This window comes from Nicrophorus vespilloides, unplaced genomic scaffold, assembly GCF_001412225.1.
Source record: "Nicrophorus vespilloides isolate i.1.1-1 unplaced genomic scaffold, Nicve_v1.0, whole genome shotgun sequence".
Taxonomy (NCBI): Eukaryota; Metazoa; Arthropoda; class Insecta; order Coleoptera; family Silphidae; genus Nicrophorus; species Nicrophorus vespilloides.
In genome coordinates, this window is record NW_017099724.1 from 150,468 (window position 1) to 168,032 (window position 17,565).

A 17,565-nucleotide genomic window follows, 5' to 3' on the forward strand; every position below is an offset into this window, starting at 1 on the left:
TTATTTTTTGCATTTCGCTGGTCTTCAATTAAAACGCAGGTGTTCAATTATAATGTAGGTGTTTGATTAAAACACAGGTGTTCATTCAGGTATGTATGGAGGTGTTTAATTAAAACTTAGGTGATCATGCAGGTGTTCATGCATTTGTTCACGCAGGTGTTCACGCAGGTGTGCGAGCAGGTGTTCACGCAGGTGTGCGAGCAGGTGTTAAAGGTGTTAAATTGAACCAATTCCAAAATAACGTCCCATTACTCGCTAACGTTTTGCTATTTACTTCTCATAATTAATACAATAATCATTTCGGAATTGTTATTGATATACTCGTTTCTTGCTATTATCTAACTAAATAATTATAGATAAATAAACTTATTATGGATCATTTCAATTTGTGTATAGCATAATTTAATCCTAAAGATCATCAAATAAAATTTATTACTTATGAATTTACAGTTTAGGATAAATAATTTATACTTTCAAATTGTTTGACTTTTGTTAAATTTCTAATGAGAAATTTTAAATTATTTAAGTTATTTTTAGAATTTAAAAATTTGATCGTTTGTATGATAATATTAAAATAGATTAAATTTATTAAATAAGTATTATGAAAGCAAATAAAGAAAGACTATGGAGACTATGGTTTGAAAATTATTGTTTTTTTGGCGTCGTGGCGCCAAATGTTTTTAGGGTTAGTGGGTCAGAAAAATACGTGCATCATTATGCAAATTGTGTGAGTTACAAAACAATTCGTAAATAATGGATCATTGAATGAAAACACAAACTGCATAATTCGGTATTAGCGAAAAAAAAATAGATAGGTGGAAGATAACAAATGTCAACAATTCTGTAAATATTTTAGGAATATAGATAAATTTGCTATATAAAATATATTAAAATTTGTTATAAATTATTAATAGTTTCTTACATTTACTCTTCGAAGCAATTTTATTCTTCAGACAAAAAAAACTAAAAATTTAATTGAAAAAAAAACTAAAATCAAATTTAATATTTAAAAACAATTATTTTTTGCATTTCGCTGATCTTCAATTAAAACGCAGGTGTTCAATTATAATGCAGGTGTTTGATTAAAACACAGGTGTTCACTCAGGTATGTATGGAGGTGTTCAATTACAACGTAGGTGTTCATGCAGGTGTTCACTTAAAACGTAGGTGTGCACGCAACACTTCTCTAATACGACGTAATGTAATTAGTTATGTATTTGAATTAACTAACTTTAGTAACTAAATCTCTTTATATGATTTTGTATATTTAATAAACATTTATATTATTATGTGATTTTATGTAATGTTTTTATATTAGGAAATTAAAAATAATCTGCAACTTGTTACGTCTATTCAAAACAGTATTGGAATGTCGTTGTGTTGCATTCTGTTACAAATTTACTACTGCTTCTCCTAAGTGTTATTGCATATGTTTCGCAATACACTGAAACTGGAATGTTTCAGACTCGAATCTGTTTATTTTTGCTGGAGATAAAGTAAATACCGGTAAGAGTAATTTCGAAATGCGGCTGCAAAGAAGCGACGTAATTGGAAAACGGTTTGTGGAAGGAGACCTGCATAAAATTAGTTTAATCGGCTATCGGCCGACGATATCATAGCGATCCGCGCGATAATGGTATTATCGTCTATAAAATCGGTGTACGCATTTATTTAATTTTCAGCGTCGGGCGGAGCGAAGCGCCGACGGCCGAAAGGCGGGTGGTGCAAGGGTGCGAGGGTGCAAGAGAGACGGAGCACCTCTACCGACGCTGCTGGATCAGCGTCGCGGCGCTCCCGCCGACGCGGCCTCAGTTTTCGGCCTCCGTTCTGAGCGTCGGGACGCGCGTTTCGCACCTGAGCTCTCTGACACAGATAGATTCCGTTTTGTGCGCAAACCGTATCCAGATGGCATGTGCTTGAGGAATAGCCAGAGTATTCATTTCGTGTGTTTCTATTTGAGTATTACTTGTGATTGACAATAATTTACACACAAGGTAATATCATTAATATATATTTTTTGTTTAAATATATTACACAGAACAGAAATAATGAAATGAAAATAAACACAAACACCTACTACAAACACATTTGCCCTACTTTTTGTTTTCCTCCAATTTAGGTATTTAGCAAAAACAAGTTTTGCTCATCGACCAAAATCCAAAGTTGTTACACTTAATTCACAAGCTTATGAATTAAGGCCTAAACTTCCTTCACAGGTGGTTGAACATTAATAATTCCCATCGAATCCTTCACTTTTACAACACTTTCATTTATCGTCTGCCATTTAATTAAAGCTTTCGTGAATCCAGTTTAAAAAATTGTCTAAAACGTGTTGATCTATAAATCCCTGCAGGCCGCCTCGGATACCCTTAATGCTTTCCAATTATCTCGTCTGCCTTCCATCGCAACGGATCCTCTTGCGGACTTTTTCCTCCTTCTCCCATTTTTTTTTACTCTCCCGGAATGTTTATTGCGCGCCTCCTGCTCTTTCGTCCTTCCCGCTTTTCGCGACCCCGGAGCGCGCATTTAAAATTTATAGAATTTTTTTTACAGACCCGCAACACACACACACACAGGGCGAAATGAAAAAACGAAAATGTAACGTCCCTTTGTGTTTTTTCGTCCGTAATCTAAATATTATTTGTTGGTGAATGTAAACTGGCCGTAACTGAAAAATGTTAAAGAAACGACTTTAAAAAATTCCCGGCGAACTTTTCACGCAATAAAACATGTCTTTTTTTATCCCTCTTTCACTATGCCAGTAATTACTTTTGCCCTATCTGCAAGTTACGTTGGAATAGGTGCGATCTATTATATTTCAATTGCGAGTTTTTAACAATTTATTGCTTCATATAACGAGAAAAATGTTTAGATTAATCTTTTAAATAATTCTTGCAGTAATAATGCTATTTATTTTTATAATAACTTCGCAACTTTTTAAGACAGAAAGTTTATTCAATTTCATTATTTTGATCTAAATATGTTTCCTAAAAAATATATTTTTATAGAAGATGGAAAACTTATTCATTACTATCTTCAAACTTTGGTAAGTCTCGACCAATAATTTACAATAAAATATCATCGTTTGTTCTAAACTTACAAAAAAATTAGAAGTACAAAAAAATATATTTTTTATACATAAATGATCGGTTTTCCCTCTTACACAATTGTGCTGCTTATATTTGAGCGGTTTTAATATCCTCGATTAGTCCGGTTATAAACAGTATTGGCGATATACAGCAAATCCTCACATAATACCTCTTTATGCTAGGTATTAGTGCATATGATTGTAATTAAAAATTTAGTTTCTATACTGCTAATGATGTTCAAAAGCTGAGCTAAATGCACATTCAGATTTATAAAATATAAATTAATCACAGGATTAATTGACATACATTTCTGCTTTATATTATATTTTTTACTATACTGTAGATTCATGAAACACTCTTTGCTTCTCAACAGATTTAAATCAAGTTCATTAATGCACTTTATTACAAAAACAACAATATTGTAACTTGTTTTGTAATTAATTTTTTATTTTTTGAAGTAAAGAAAATATATATACAAATTAACAATTTTAGTTTATCTAAATCCTCATTTTCTATTCATTACAAGATGTTTGTATAATATTCAAATAAATATTCGTAATATTTAAATAATAATTTTCAGGAAACATTTATGTATTGTACAACTTTAACTAAATCGAATGTGCGGCATATTAAATCTATCAAATTATATCTCACAATATTCAGTAAAATAATTGGAATGTTGGTGCATTATAAAATATTTAAATTATATATTATTCAATATATTATGCCACATGCACAGTGAGTTTCAATAAATGAATATATAATAAAATACATATATTCTGGTAAAACTTATTAATGGAATTATGTTTTAAAACAAACATTTTATTATTATTTTTTGAAATTAATGTTACCTAATTATCATAAGTTGAGTAAAGTAATGAAATAATTTGGTTGACATTTCTTATTTACATCTTTGTATCCTGATTAGTTCTATCTATTGTAAGAAATTCCCGGGAAATTATAAAGAAAAGTTAAAACCAAAGTTGAATTATGTGTATTATATTATATGAATATTCTTGAACCATATATCATTTTTAAATTGTTAAATGCAAATTACGTGCTTCCAGAAACGCACCTTTCTGAGTTAATCTTAACTTAAGCCCTAACAAGCTACTCTATTAAATCCCGCATTTGCTGTGTGCTTACACTCACTATATACTAGACTTAAGTTTATTCAAGGAAAATACGTAACCATTTCAAAGTTCCTCAATCGATTTCTTCTAGTCCTGTAGATTCTAACTTCAAAGCAGATAAGTTCTCGATAGTTTCCTACAAATTAATGTGTCGAAAATTAACGGATTATTTTCTTATTATCATAGAAAATAATCCGTGAATTTATATCACCTTTCCATCAAGCCTACATACATATTTTTCATGATTTTCTCGATAAATCCTTAAGATAGTTACATCATCGACCACTCGTATGAAAGCTGAATATTTTGCCATTCCAACAAGCCTACATACATCTTTGTGATGTCATCGAGTCACCTGCTATGAGCTGTAGAAATTGAAAAAAAAAACACATACTTAACGTTTTATACATAACAGAGAAATGACGGTTTTCTCGTTTTTNNNNCCTGTTATAAGCTGAAGAACATTTTTTCTCGTTTTTTATTCAGTTTTTACAGTTTTTCGTGATTTTCTCGACAAATCCTTAAGATGGTTACATCATTGACCACTCGTATGAAAGCTGAATATTTTGCCTTTCCAACAAGCCTACTAACGTTTTATACGTAACAGAGAAACGACGGTTTTCTTGTTTTCTTCAGTGTATTCGCTTTTTTTTTGTTCTAATTAATAACAAACATAATTTGTGTACTAATACTAATTAATATTTCATCATTATATTCATATNNNNATTTCAACATTATCATCCGCAATTATTATAGAATTGCTTTCAAACAACAGAATTTTAATCATATATTATTTATATTACGTGGATATATTGAAGCCAGACTATCGCTAATGAAACAATCCTAGCAGAAAATTATGTTCGATTTTTTTTATATGGGAATCGATAACAATATGAGCATAAAACTGGAATTTATAAATTAAATGTGGATATAAAAATATAACTGATAAATGTAGAATGATGATTTTTTTTATTGCTGTCGCGTAATAAAGTTGCTGGAGGAAATGCACGTTATTATTGGAAAGTAATAAACAATTGTTTGGTGAAAGCAATTAAATTTATATGTTGTTGGTAATTTATGATAATAATTGGTTTGTTCGATTGCAATTCCGTGCTGCTTCTCTGGAATTGTATCACGATTCCCCATACTGCCGAGGATATATAATACTAGTTATTATGTGTCTGTCTATCCATGCTGCCTGCCTGCCTGTCTGCATCCACCTCTCCAATAGTAAGCAACCCGATCAACAATAATTCCATCATAATTTTATAGAAGCGATTAACATTTAAAAGACAAGATCAATAACTATAACATATTACATAATATCATTCCTATGATCTACGTGACTTTTATTTATCTCAGATACTATAGTTCTTAATACCTTGCATCAGTCCGGGTTTATCGGTTTTTGAAAATCGACAAATTTATGTAATTAGAATTAGAGAAAACGGCTTTTGAGTCTAGAATTTAATAATGAATTAATCAATTATTTTCAGTATTTGATTAAAAACATGAAAATGTTGACACAGTTACGTGAATTGAAAAAAAGAAAACTGAAATTAGTTGTAAGGTTTTAGTTTAGTAAGGTTTTTAGTCAATTTACAAACATTTATACAAACACGTTTTATCAATTATTATCAAGATCATAACTTGTTTTGAGAAAATCCTGAAAATGTGAATTTGGAAAGTACAGAGAGAAGAACGAATCATTTGGTAAATTATATAATGATCTAGAAACGATTAAACCTAGCTTTCTAGCAAGTGAGAGTTGTTTCAATTTCTGTAAACTTTGCAAGTGTAATAGATCGATGTGAGAAATAGAAAATAAGTTGTAAATATCGCTTTTCTAATTTTTTTTTTTTTGAAAATTTGAGATTCGAAAACCGGTTTTGTTATCAAAAGTTATCGGTAATTTCTGTAATCTTGTTGGTCGGTAAAACTGGTTAACAGTTTACCATCAATGGAGAAGTCCTAATTGGCACATAAATATCGCTTCCTGCACTAATTTGTTCGTTAACTAAACTTGCAAAAAAATAATTGTCCTCAATTTGGCTATTACTTAGTGCACTCAAGGACAATTAGATTCTGTCGGATTTCACTGACCCTATTATATGTAATTCAAGGGTTAAGGTAACATATTACAGGCTACTTGGGACGAATCCACAAAACTTTCCATTCTTAATTAAATAAAATATCTATACTTTTGTTTAGTATATCAACTGTAATAATAGCTAGATTTATAAAGATGCTGGGTTCATCCAAATAGGATTCCACTATATTTATAAACATGTATGCAAATGTTTGACCCAGCGCAAAATGCGTTCGCATGCAAATTAATGTAAATAAAATCCCAACTCGCCGTGACTAATAATAATAATAATGAACAGAAAATAATAACAAATGAAAACAGAGTTATGTAGCATTAAAAAAAAAACGTACAGGAAATAAATAAAAAAAAATATTTATACGAGTACATTGTACTGGGATTTCCGTATATTTTAAATATACGAGAGATTTTGTGCACTAATTGAATGAAATTTAATTGTGTTTTAATAATAAAGAAGTACTGAAATATCTGCGAAATATCTTAACGTTTTATATGTAACAGAGAAACGACGGTTTTCTCGTTTTTTTTCAGTTTATTCGGTTTTTTTTTGTTCTAATTAATAACAAACATAATTTGTGTACTAATACTAATTAATATTTCATCATTATATTCATATAAATGATATTTTTCCAAATATTTTCATGAATAAATTGAGTATACTTCAACATTATCATCCTCAATTATTATAGAAACAAAAATCGCTTTCATGATTGCATTCAAACAACAGAATTTTAATTATATATTATTTATATTACGTGGATATATTGTAGCATTAAAAAAAAACGTACCGGAAGTAAATAAAAAAAATATTTATACTAGTACATTGTACAGGGATTTCCGTATATTTTAAATATACGAGAGATTTTGTGCACTAATTGAATGAAATTTAATTGTGTTTTAACAATAAAGAAGTACTGAAATATCTGCGAGTAATCGTTTCCGCACTGTTTGAAACCGAACTAATCGAAATACGAAAGATATTTTGAGTACTCATTTCATAGAATTGATTTTGCTAAACTGAAATTTAGTTAGTTTTGAAATATTTCCTAAGTTATTGTTTTTATTTTTGTGCTTTTGATTTTTATTCAAATCGATTAGTGCAGTTAAATATTACTGTTTTATTCAAATATAATTGTTAACGAAAATAATGAATACGAATACAATCTTTATTTCTTGTTATTATAAGTCTACCAAATGGGAAATAAAAAAATCGTTGTTATGCAATTAATAACTCGGAATATTGGAGGATGAGTTTGAAACAGGAATTATCAAATGTGTGCGAAACATTAAATTAAAATAAATAATTTTCATGTGAATGGATTATGTGCGCGTTTTGGGTAGGGAAAGGTAATTTCTATTTATTTGTCTGCCAGCAGTAAGTTCGGTACGGCTGAGGGCATCTACACCCCCGCAAGTTTTTGGTCGAGAGCCGAGTTATTTCTATGACAGCGACGTTCTATTTACGGTAAAGCTAATTCAAATTTACGGGCACGGAATAATACGACTAATAATAATAATGCTACTACTACTAAATTTCGCATTGATACACCGTATGATTTATGTGCGTCGTAAACCGTTTGATATTCCTACTTCGGCCAATAAAATTTTTCATTTATGCCAACCGCCACCGGGTAATTCCACGCCGCGTATAAAACCATATACGTGACGTGTCATTTTCTCCTCGGATGTTTATAATAAATGATGTCAGGACTTTGGGATCCTTCGTGCCGAGATCCGATGGAATTACACAATATTTTATCATTGAAATTTTAATTAACTTGTGGATCCTGCAACTTATTAGGATGTTTCGAGAGAGAAAAGTTTTATTAAATTATGTAGAAGCTGAATAGATTATGAATTTTCGTTGATGATTCGTAGGAGAGAACCTTAACCCATCTATCAATCTAAGATCTGACTACAATATCCCTTCCATTGATTATGTATGCGAAAAGCCATCGCACTTTGTTTGCGTAAGGCTGTATTTTTTTTTTCTGTACACTGTTGCCTGATCCCCTAGTTAGTTTCCCATATATCCGCCCCTGTCATTGGTGCTTTGAATGATGGACCCGGTGAATTTGATAGAGCACCTTTGGAATAGAACTCCACTGGTGGATACCCATTTTGTTTGTTTTTTTTTGTTACTTTTCGTTCGGCCAACCAGTTTTTCATTTGCGTGTAAACAAACCACCGATGGCGATGAAACAACAAACAGACGACGAGTAGTTTGGAAACACGACAACTTCACTTCAATCCCATTTCGATGCACTTTTCACCAAATCAAATCGCCGAAGCTCGGGGATAAGTTAATAACGAACCAAACAAAAACAGAAAATAAACAATACATATACAGATACAGAATGTGTTGAAAAATGAAATCAATCGTTGGAGGCGATTACATCCATTATACGCAATCACATAAATATTTTGTGTTAATAAAATATGAGCGCGTTTCGAAGGAATGAAAAGGATTTATTTATGAAGAGACTTTCTGAAATGAAAGAGCGAAGCCCGTTCGGCTCGATTGTATTACAAAAGCATTAATGTGATTTGCTGACTATCAATTTATAACCAATGATTAATGTTCTCTAGACTCTTCGTTCCATTTTTACTATTTCCATTAACGTTTACAATATTATTTCCAAGGTGCGAACACAAACAATCATTTTATTTCATATAGATTATTTCATACACTTTCTTTAATGCTTCTATTACCTAATGCATTATCTTACTTTCACAGTAAGCTATAAAAAAATATACAGTACATTCTCACATGTAAATTTACTTAGAAGTAGATCTAATTGTTTGGATAATTGAATGTATTTAGTACAAACAATCGCATCAAAAAACTTTATAAAGGAAAAAATCTAATCGAAAATGAATTTATTTTTATTTGGATTAATTTAGTTTCTCTGAAATTTCATTCGAAAAAATATCAATATATTAACCATTTGATTTCTTTACAAACTCATGAGTTTTCAAGTATCAACAAATAAAGTTTATTAAAGTTAAATTGTTTTTTTTTTGCGACGCTTCGAGTTTAATATTCAATGTTAGAACTTCATGGTATTTAGATGAGAATGAGTTTTGCAATGATACGATTTGCTTTATTAAACAATCAATAGTAACAAAAAGGATTCGATTCCTTTTGAATCTATTTTTATGTGTTCGTTCGATTTTATAGGGAAATTATATAATTTCAAGCTCCCCTAGTGGAGTTTGATATTATTCATGACACAAGACACCATGACGAATATATACGACATATCTTAAGGTGAAAGAAACAAGAACGTTTATTTAGATGAGAATGAGCTTTGCAAGGATACACAATTCATAGTAACAAAAAGGATTCGATTCCTTTTGAATCTATTTTTATGTGTTCGTTCGATTTTATAGGGAAATTATATAATTTCAAGCTCCCCTAGTGGAGTTTTATATTATTCATGACACAAGACACCATGACGAATATATACGACATATCTTAAGGTGAAAGAAACAAGAACGTTTATTTAGATGAGAATGAGCTTTGCAAGGATACACAATTCATAGTAACAAAAAGGATTCGATTCCTTTTGAATCTACTTTTATGTGTTCGTTAGATTTTATAGGGAAATTATATAATTTCAAGCTCCCCTAGTGGCGTTTTATATTATTCATGAATAAGACACCATGACGAATATATACGACATATCTTAAGGTGAAAGAAACAAGAACGTTTATTTAGATGAGAATGAGTTTTGCAAGGATACACAATTCATAGTAACAAAAAGGATTCGATTCCTTTTGAATCTACTTTTATGTGTTCGTTAGATTTTATAGGGAAATTATATAATTTCAAGCTCACCTAGTGGAGTTTTATATTATTCATGACACAAGACACCATGACGAATATATACGACATAACTTAAGGTGAAAGAAACAAGTACGTTTAAATTGTAATTTACGATAAGTAAATGAGTTTAACTTAAAAAGAATAATCAAATACTCAAAGCTGAAGAAAGTTGTGATCGATTGCGTGTTTGGAAGGAAACCTCAAAACAAACACAATTGCTACTAAACGACTTGATTATATGTGACAATACTTTTCTACATTTTTTATTTACTAATTAATTTGTGACAAAGCTTTTCTTTTCATGGTACAAGAAACAGTGCAGTGTCTTATTATAATGGAAAAAATATGATATTAAACAATATAAGTTTTTTTTTTTGTAAATGCGTTGAAGGGTATAAAAGGCAAACAAAGGCGAGTGAGGACGACGACACGACGTGGCCTAGAAGATTATGATGTAAGAATAGTTCGACCGGGAACAATGTGTTGTACATTCTGAGTTATGGGTACTAAAGCTAATTGAATTGTTACATGTTGTTGTATAAGGTGGAAGAATGAAAAATTGATAATTTATAAGTCCACAGTTAAACACTCGCGTGGTACAAATGCGTTCGATGAGGACGTAATAAAATGAACTTTCTTACGAGACATCATTCCCATTTTGACAGTTCGATCGGGCAACACGCCTTCGAGGTGTGTGTGTGTGTGTTGGATACAAACAATCGGGATACGTATATTTGTATAAACAGGATGAAAGAAGGCTAAATATTATTTATGGACAGTTTTCAGAGTAAACACAATTAGTCGATGGGCGCCCTTAAAAGTAACTCGCAGTAATGAACTATCATCAATAAAAGCTGTCTTTAGAACAAACATCGGGCGGTAGGCTTTCGGCGGAGGCCTGACAGACCCATTAACGGGGGTTCCCCAAGTTTCGCGCCACGTCAAACAATACGGGAAAGACCGACGCCAAAAAAAAAGAAAAAACCACAAGCAAAAACTCTTTTTAGCAGGAAAGAACTTACTATATCTCTTTCTTCGTCGCAACCCTAACCCTTATCGCTGGCGACATCTTTACATTTTCTATGAACCGCCGAGAGAAAAAAAACAAACGACAATAGAAAAACTTCGCCATCTAATGACGTTGGTTCGCTCCACCTCTTTCGCACTTCCTAAACTCACAATGAATTAGCCCTTTGCTAATTGATGGGAATCCATCAACTTTTTAATATGTTGAAAACCTGTTATTTCCTCTTCCAATTTAATAAAGCAAAAAGGGAGGCGAAACAAAATAAATAAATATATATATACGTGAAGCGCAATATTTTCTTTCCCTTGTGCGTAATATTGTTTTATTTTCCCTCCGAAGGGAGTGTTTATATAAATAAATTTACCAAATTTGAGTCGGGACCAATGGGGAAGCAACAAATATTATCGACTTTCCGTATTTGTCCCCACACACTTTCTCCATTACACTGCCACCAAATGGATACACTTAATGCTAATGGCAACGGATTGCCGCAAATTATTTCCGAACGCTTCCGTTTCTTCGATTGCCGTGGAAAATAGAAGAAACTTATCGATTCCATCCACCATCATTTCACGTTATAGCTGAAACTCGTTATGACATATATAAAATATAATTGGAGGGGAATTAAATTTGCAGGCAAATTGCCTTAGATACTATTCCACTGGGGGAGATCGTTTGTGGCTCATTGATTCGCTATTCAATTATTGCCCATGTATGTATGTCGTACATAACAAGCCATTTATGAATACACATCTGCTCCGACGCGTATGTGTTACATCATGATAGTTAATAGATTCATTCATTAAGGTTATGAAAATAAATTATCGTATTTACTTACAACTCAATTTGTATTTTAGTTATTATTACTTCTGTTCGTAGTAATAATTCGCAATATGAGTTTTCCAATTAAGAGAATGATACAAGTTCACACCACATCGTGCTTAATTGGCAATTAATTACGAACATTATATTAACACAAAATGTTGTATTACTGACCAATTATAAATTAAATTTAAACTAAGCAAAACTTTGATTTCTGTAGCAGAATTAACATTGTTTTTCTAAATAATTACTCAAGTATAATTAATGTACAAACAATTCCATTAGTTTTAAATTATCCATTGTAGTTAGTTATTTTATGTATATACATAAAAGATACTCTAAGAAACTTCTAAAATTATAAATTAAAGTTAAAAAGAGTAGAAGAAAGCGTAGAATTGAATAGTATTTGGAATTGAAATAAATAAAAAGAATCGAATAATAATGATGAATATCTATTGAATATATTAGAATTGCATTAGGGTACTTCGAGAGATGGAGTCGTGGCTGTCTGTCTGCAGCACTTAAAGTTTAAATAGAGAGCCTATAGACTTTCTATCCAATAAACCGACGAAATTCTAAATGCGCAATTGACCTAGAAAAAAAAGTACTGAGCCAAATTGAATCGGTCGGATGGGGCAAATTGAATTTGCATGTGAAAAATTTTGTTGTTTCAACTCTGCTCAACTTTCGACGTTTTATTAGTTCGACTAATAAATTGCATGAGAGTATTAATGCATATAACGCTCTTCGTGCTATATTATTGAATAACATTGTAAATACTAAATTATTTGTTAACATGTTGCATAAATTTAATAATTTATATTATATTTCAAATAATATATTATGTAATAATAAAGCACTCAAAAGTGGCATACATTATTTGTAAATTTATTTATGTGTAAGTTATTTTTTATTTGTTTACAAATTATTTTGATGAAATATTTTATTTAATTATTTTAGTAGCATTATTTTAGTAGAAGTTGCAAGTATTATTATATAATATACAATGATAACTCGATTAGTCCAGTTTCAAATTTAACCTTTGTTTTGAATTGTAAAGTAAAATTTCCTTGAAATTTTAAGAAAATAGATTTTCTCAATTTTTGAGAAATAATTGAATTAACCTATCATATGTTTGCATTTTACTATGAACAGCAATGTTACTATACTTGTAAATAATGTTAACTATTTGTTAATATATTTCTCCTAATTATAAATATTAAAGTAGATATACCCTATAAATAAACGTATGAATATTTCTGTGTATTCATAAGTACGAAATATTTGATGAAAACAAGTATATTTCCTAAATAAATAACTATAAAAATTGTCGTGAAAGATAAACGGAATGAACATAAAAATAGAAAATAAAAAATATATAAATGGTTACAATGTACCTGAGTTATTTATGACAAATGCTTTTTGTAATATTAATAATAATATTTAATGAAACAGTTATACATAAATATAAAAAAAACGTATTTCAATAATCATAATAAAATGTAACAATAACATTTTTTCCAATTTAAATTATGCAATTTTATTTGAATATAATATTATACATCAATTATCCTTTATGTATTTATACAATTGTTGCAATTATTATTATTATCAATATTTGTTGAAATATAAAAAAAAAATAGTTTTGGAAAAAAAATATTGAAAAGAAATACATGAGAATAGATATAAATGTTGTTCAACAAATCCGCAGTTACCAAATTCTTGAAATGTATCACAGTCATTATGCGGATTATTAAATAACTGCATTTGATATAAATTTCACGAATAAAATACATAATATATAATTAATTTTAAATTGTAATTCCAATGTTTTAGTATTTTGTGATTATAAAATGATTAGCATATTTTAAGCAGAAAGTAATAGTATACGAAAAAATTGAGGTCTAAAAACGATTTATACTAAGGTTTATGTATTACGAACGGCGGATATTTTTTATTTAGGACAATTCGCATATACAAAATTGCATAAAAGACGACCACTAGTATTTTTCAAACGAAACCGTAAAAGTTTTGACGTCAGTTCTGTAGAGGCGCCACTTGTGTAACCAAAATATTTATACAATTATTGCAATTATTATTATTATCAATATTTGTTGAAATATAAAAAAAATAGTTTTGGAAAAAAAATATTGAAAAGAAATACATGAGAATAGATATAAATGTTGTTGCTTTTGTAAGTTGAAGTTTGTTAAACGTGTTATTTTTGCTCATTATTGATGTATACAACTTCTAATAAAAACAGAACATTAAGAAAGTATATAAAATACGCCGTGTACATTAGTCATCGAAGTAGAAAGTTTAGACATTTTATTGTTTCGTGAAGCACTCTCTTACAAATGTATATTCCCCGTTTATTTGTTTGGAAATTGTGTCCGTAGTAATTTTTGCGAAGGGGGTACGTTGTTTGTGCGCCCTCCTTATCGATTCAAAGATGCCGCTTATGAAAGAAGTAAATTTAATTCAAGCCATAACAATATTTCAAAACTGAAACTAGTGCATAACTCTCGCGGCCAGCAATAAAACTTTCCCGAACTTTCCTGGCATATGTCAGCCCAAAAGGATGTTGCTTTATATGGCTTAGTGTGTGTGTATGTATGTATGTATGTTTCTGTACGTATACTTTGTACGTGGATGTGTGCATACAGCAGGGGGTGGTTATCTGATTGGGTTTATCTTTTCTTTGAAATTTCGCTCACATTAATTGTAGGCAGTGCAAAGTCTAAGCCGGGGAGCGTTTACAAAGATTTTCTGAAATTAATTTCATATTTCAAACACAAAGTGCTTTGCTTCTACACTGTAAACTGAAAAAATATCTATATAAAACTGACGTTTCGATTAGCTATCCTGATCTTTCTCTCTCTTCTTTTTTTTATTATTCTTTTATCTGTTGAATTTATTTGCGCCGAGAGCAATTTCCAATTTAAATTTAAATATCTGCGCAATTTATTTTATAGGTCATTAACGGTGACTGGTACGTATAATTTTATAGGTTTTTCTCTACGGTTCAAAAACAAGTGCGTCCTAATAATCCTCGTCCTGCTCCTAGTTAGGAAGACGAGTGAGAGGGCGAGAGGCTTAACGGAAAATGCCTCCTCGAATTATACGGCGCCATTTGAATAATTGCCTCTCTCGTAACCCAAAACGCTCATCATCTACGAGAAAAAAAAATCTATTCTAATATATGCACTATCCTTAGACTTTAATTAATTATGCTTCTTGGTCTAGCATATATACTTGTAGTATTTTTTTCATTCTTATACAGTCATACCTCAGTTAACGAATAATATTCGTTTCAGAACGAAATACTTTCGTTAAGCGAAACATCAGGACCATTTTCTCTAAAAGATCATTACAATTTTACTTAATTTTATCTTGCACCAAAAACTTAATATACGCAAATAAAATAACAACTTGATATATGAATATGAGTTATGAATACATTTTTTGTATAAAATCACTTAAAAACTGAATTGGAGTAAATATGATTGAAAGATTTATTAAATTTATCTTTTTTTAGCTCAATAAAAATATAATATCTAATAATTACATTAAGTTTTATTATTCTTATTAACAACAGTTTTTAAATCGGTTTTTGAAGATCAAAGATCTTTGTTAACTGGTGCGATCTAAAAAAAAAAGGTAATTTACCACACCGATAAAGCCATGTCATGTTGCGGGATAATAAATTGGGGTTTAGTAGAACTAACAAAGTGTTTGAGCTTGAACAAATCCGCACTTACCAAATTCTTGAAATGTATCACAGTCATTATGTGGGTTATTAAATTAAATATATTAAATATAAGTAATTTTGAATTTAATGTTCTTCAATTAAAAAATGTAATTCCAATGTTATTGTATTTATAAAACAATTAGCATATTTTAAGAAGTAATGGTTTTCGAAAAAATTGAGGTCTAAAAGCGATTTATACTAAGGTTTATGTAATACGAACGGCGGATATATCCGCCCTATTCTTTATTTAGGACAATTCGCATATACAAAATTGCATACAAGACGACTACTAGTCTTTTTCAAACGCAATTGTAAAAGTTTTGTCGTCAGTTCTGTAGAGGCGTCACTTGTGTTACTAAAATACGTCACAATACAGAACAGTTGAAAAACTGACCTTAAAAAGTCTCCGTCAGCAATGATCTAAAAAAATATATTTGAGTTATTTAAATTATGGAATTAAAACGTTGTTATATATGATCTTGTTTCATGGTTATAGTAGAAAAACTACAAATACTATTAAAAGTTCCTGGGAAATACATCACCTTTAAATTATTTCGTGAATAGACTGCGACGCAAAAAGTTTTTGCTCTTCGATCAATAAAAATGTTCTGTCAATGCCATATCAATTTAGCAGCAAATTCTATAAACTTTTCGACATCCACTTAAATTGCCGAACCATTGAACCTCGGTAATCTAATATTGGTTCATCAAAAATACCGAATTATTATAGATAGACGTAACATAGCGTTTAAAGTTACAACTATTTGGTCTTATTTTATGAAATCAATTGTCAGTTTTTCTCTGTGACCATCATTATCACTTACTGAATTCGTTAGTATTTATAGACTGCAAACTTATTGGTAATTATGTAATACAAACGGCGGATATATCCGCCTCATTCTTTATCTAGGAGATTGCTTATTTTCACTTTAACAATATCCTTTGATTGTTTATATTAAATTATACGAATTTGTGTTGCATCAAATACACGTTGGATGCAAACTACGCAAACTTCATATTTTTGTGTAGTCTCATATTTATATTATGAATATACATTAGTAATTTCAGACTTGCTGTTGTTTTCAGCCAGTAAATACACCTTGTATAAACACGATATAAATGAGAACAATGCAGCACAACATATTTAACAAATGAACAAAACAAAAACGTGGCGACAGAAAAAAAAAAGAAGAAAGAAATATAATAATTGCGTGTGTTTTAATTAAAGAACAGAATGAACAAAACCCTCCATTTACGAAATCAACGTTAGTTCCATAATAATTGTCAAAACGACCTTTTGTGTGTTTGTTCGGCGTCTGATTTGTATCGGACTTCGATGCAAATAGAAACGCGTGCGTTTTATTTTTTTTTATTTTTTAATTAAACTGGTGTAACAGATTTTTATGGAAATTTTTATTGGGCAAAGGTTCCACTTGCGCTGGGCACAAATTAAAATCATCTATTAATTCTTGGATAAAATTTAAATTCATTGCGGCCGCCGCTTTATAGTTTTAATTAAAATCCAACTACAAACGTATACAACAACAACAACAACAAAAAAATACAGCAGCAATAAAAAATAATAGAAATAGTGATGCAATTTGGATGCACATGGCGTTAAATAAATAAGGAATTAATGGTTGTATAACAAGAATGGATTGTTGGCATCTAAAGTGTTACAGCGCTACAAACTTATCCCATATAAATATGTTTTAAAGTTCTTGATGTATGCTAATAGTTTGTTCACTGTTAGATTTATAGGATTTCTTTCGCGAAATTTGCTTTACGCGTTGTTAGTGATTCGAAT

The 17,565-nt window shown here is 30.2% G+C and overlaps 1 long non-coding RNA gene across 1 annotated transcript in view; it reads left to right on the forward strand.

The window, feature by feature from the left end:
- The first annotated feature begins 1,827 nt into the window (after positions 1–1,827).
- The window catches only part of LOC108565374, a 56,418-nt gene continuing 40,680 nt past the window's right edge, over positions 1,828–17,565 (forward strand). Inside the window, exon 1 of the long non-coding RNA XR_001891174.1 lies at positions 1,828–1,994. This is a non-coding gene — a long non-coding RNA (uncharacterized LOC108565374). The remainder of the gene's footprint in view (positions 1,995–17,565) is intronic.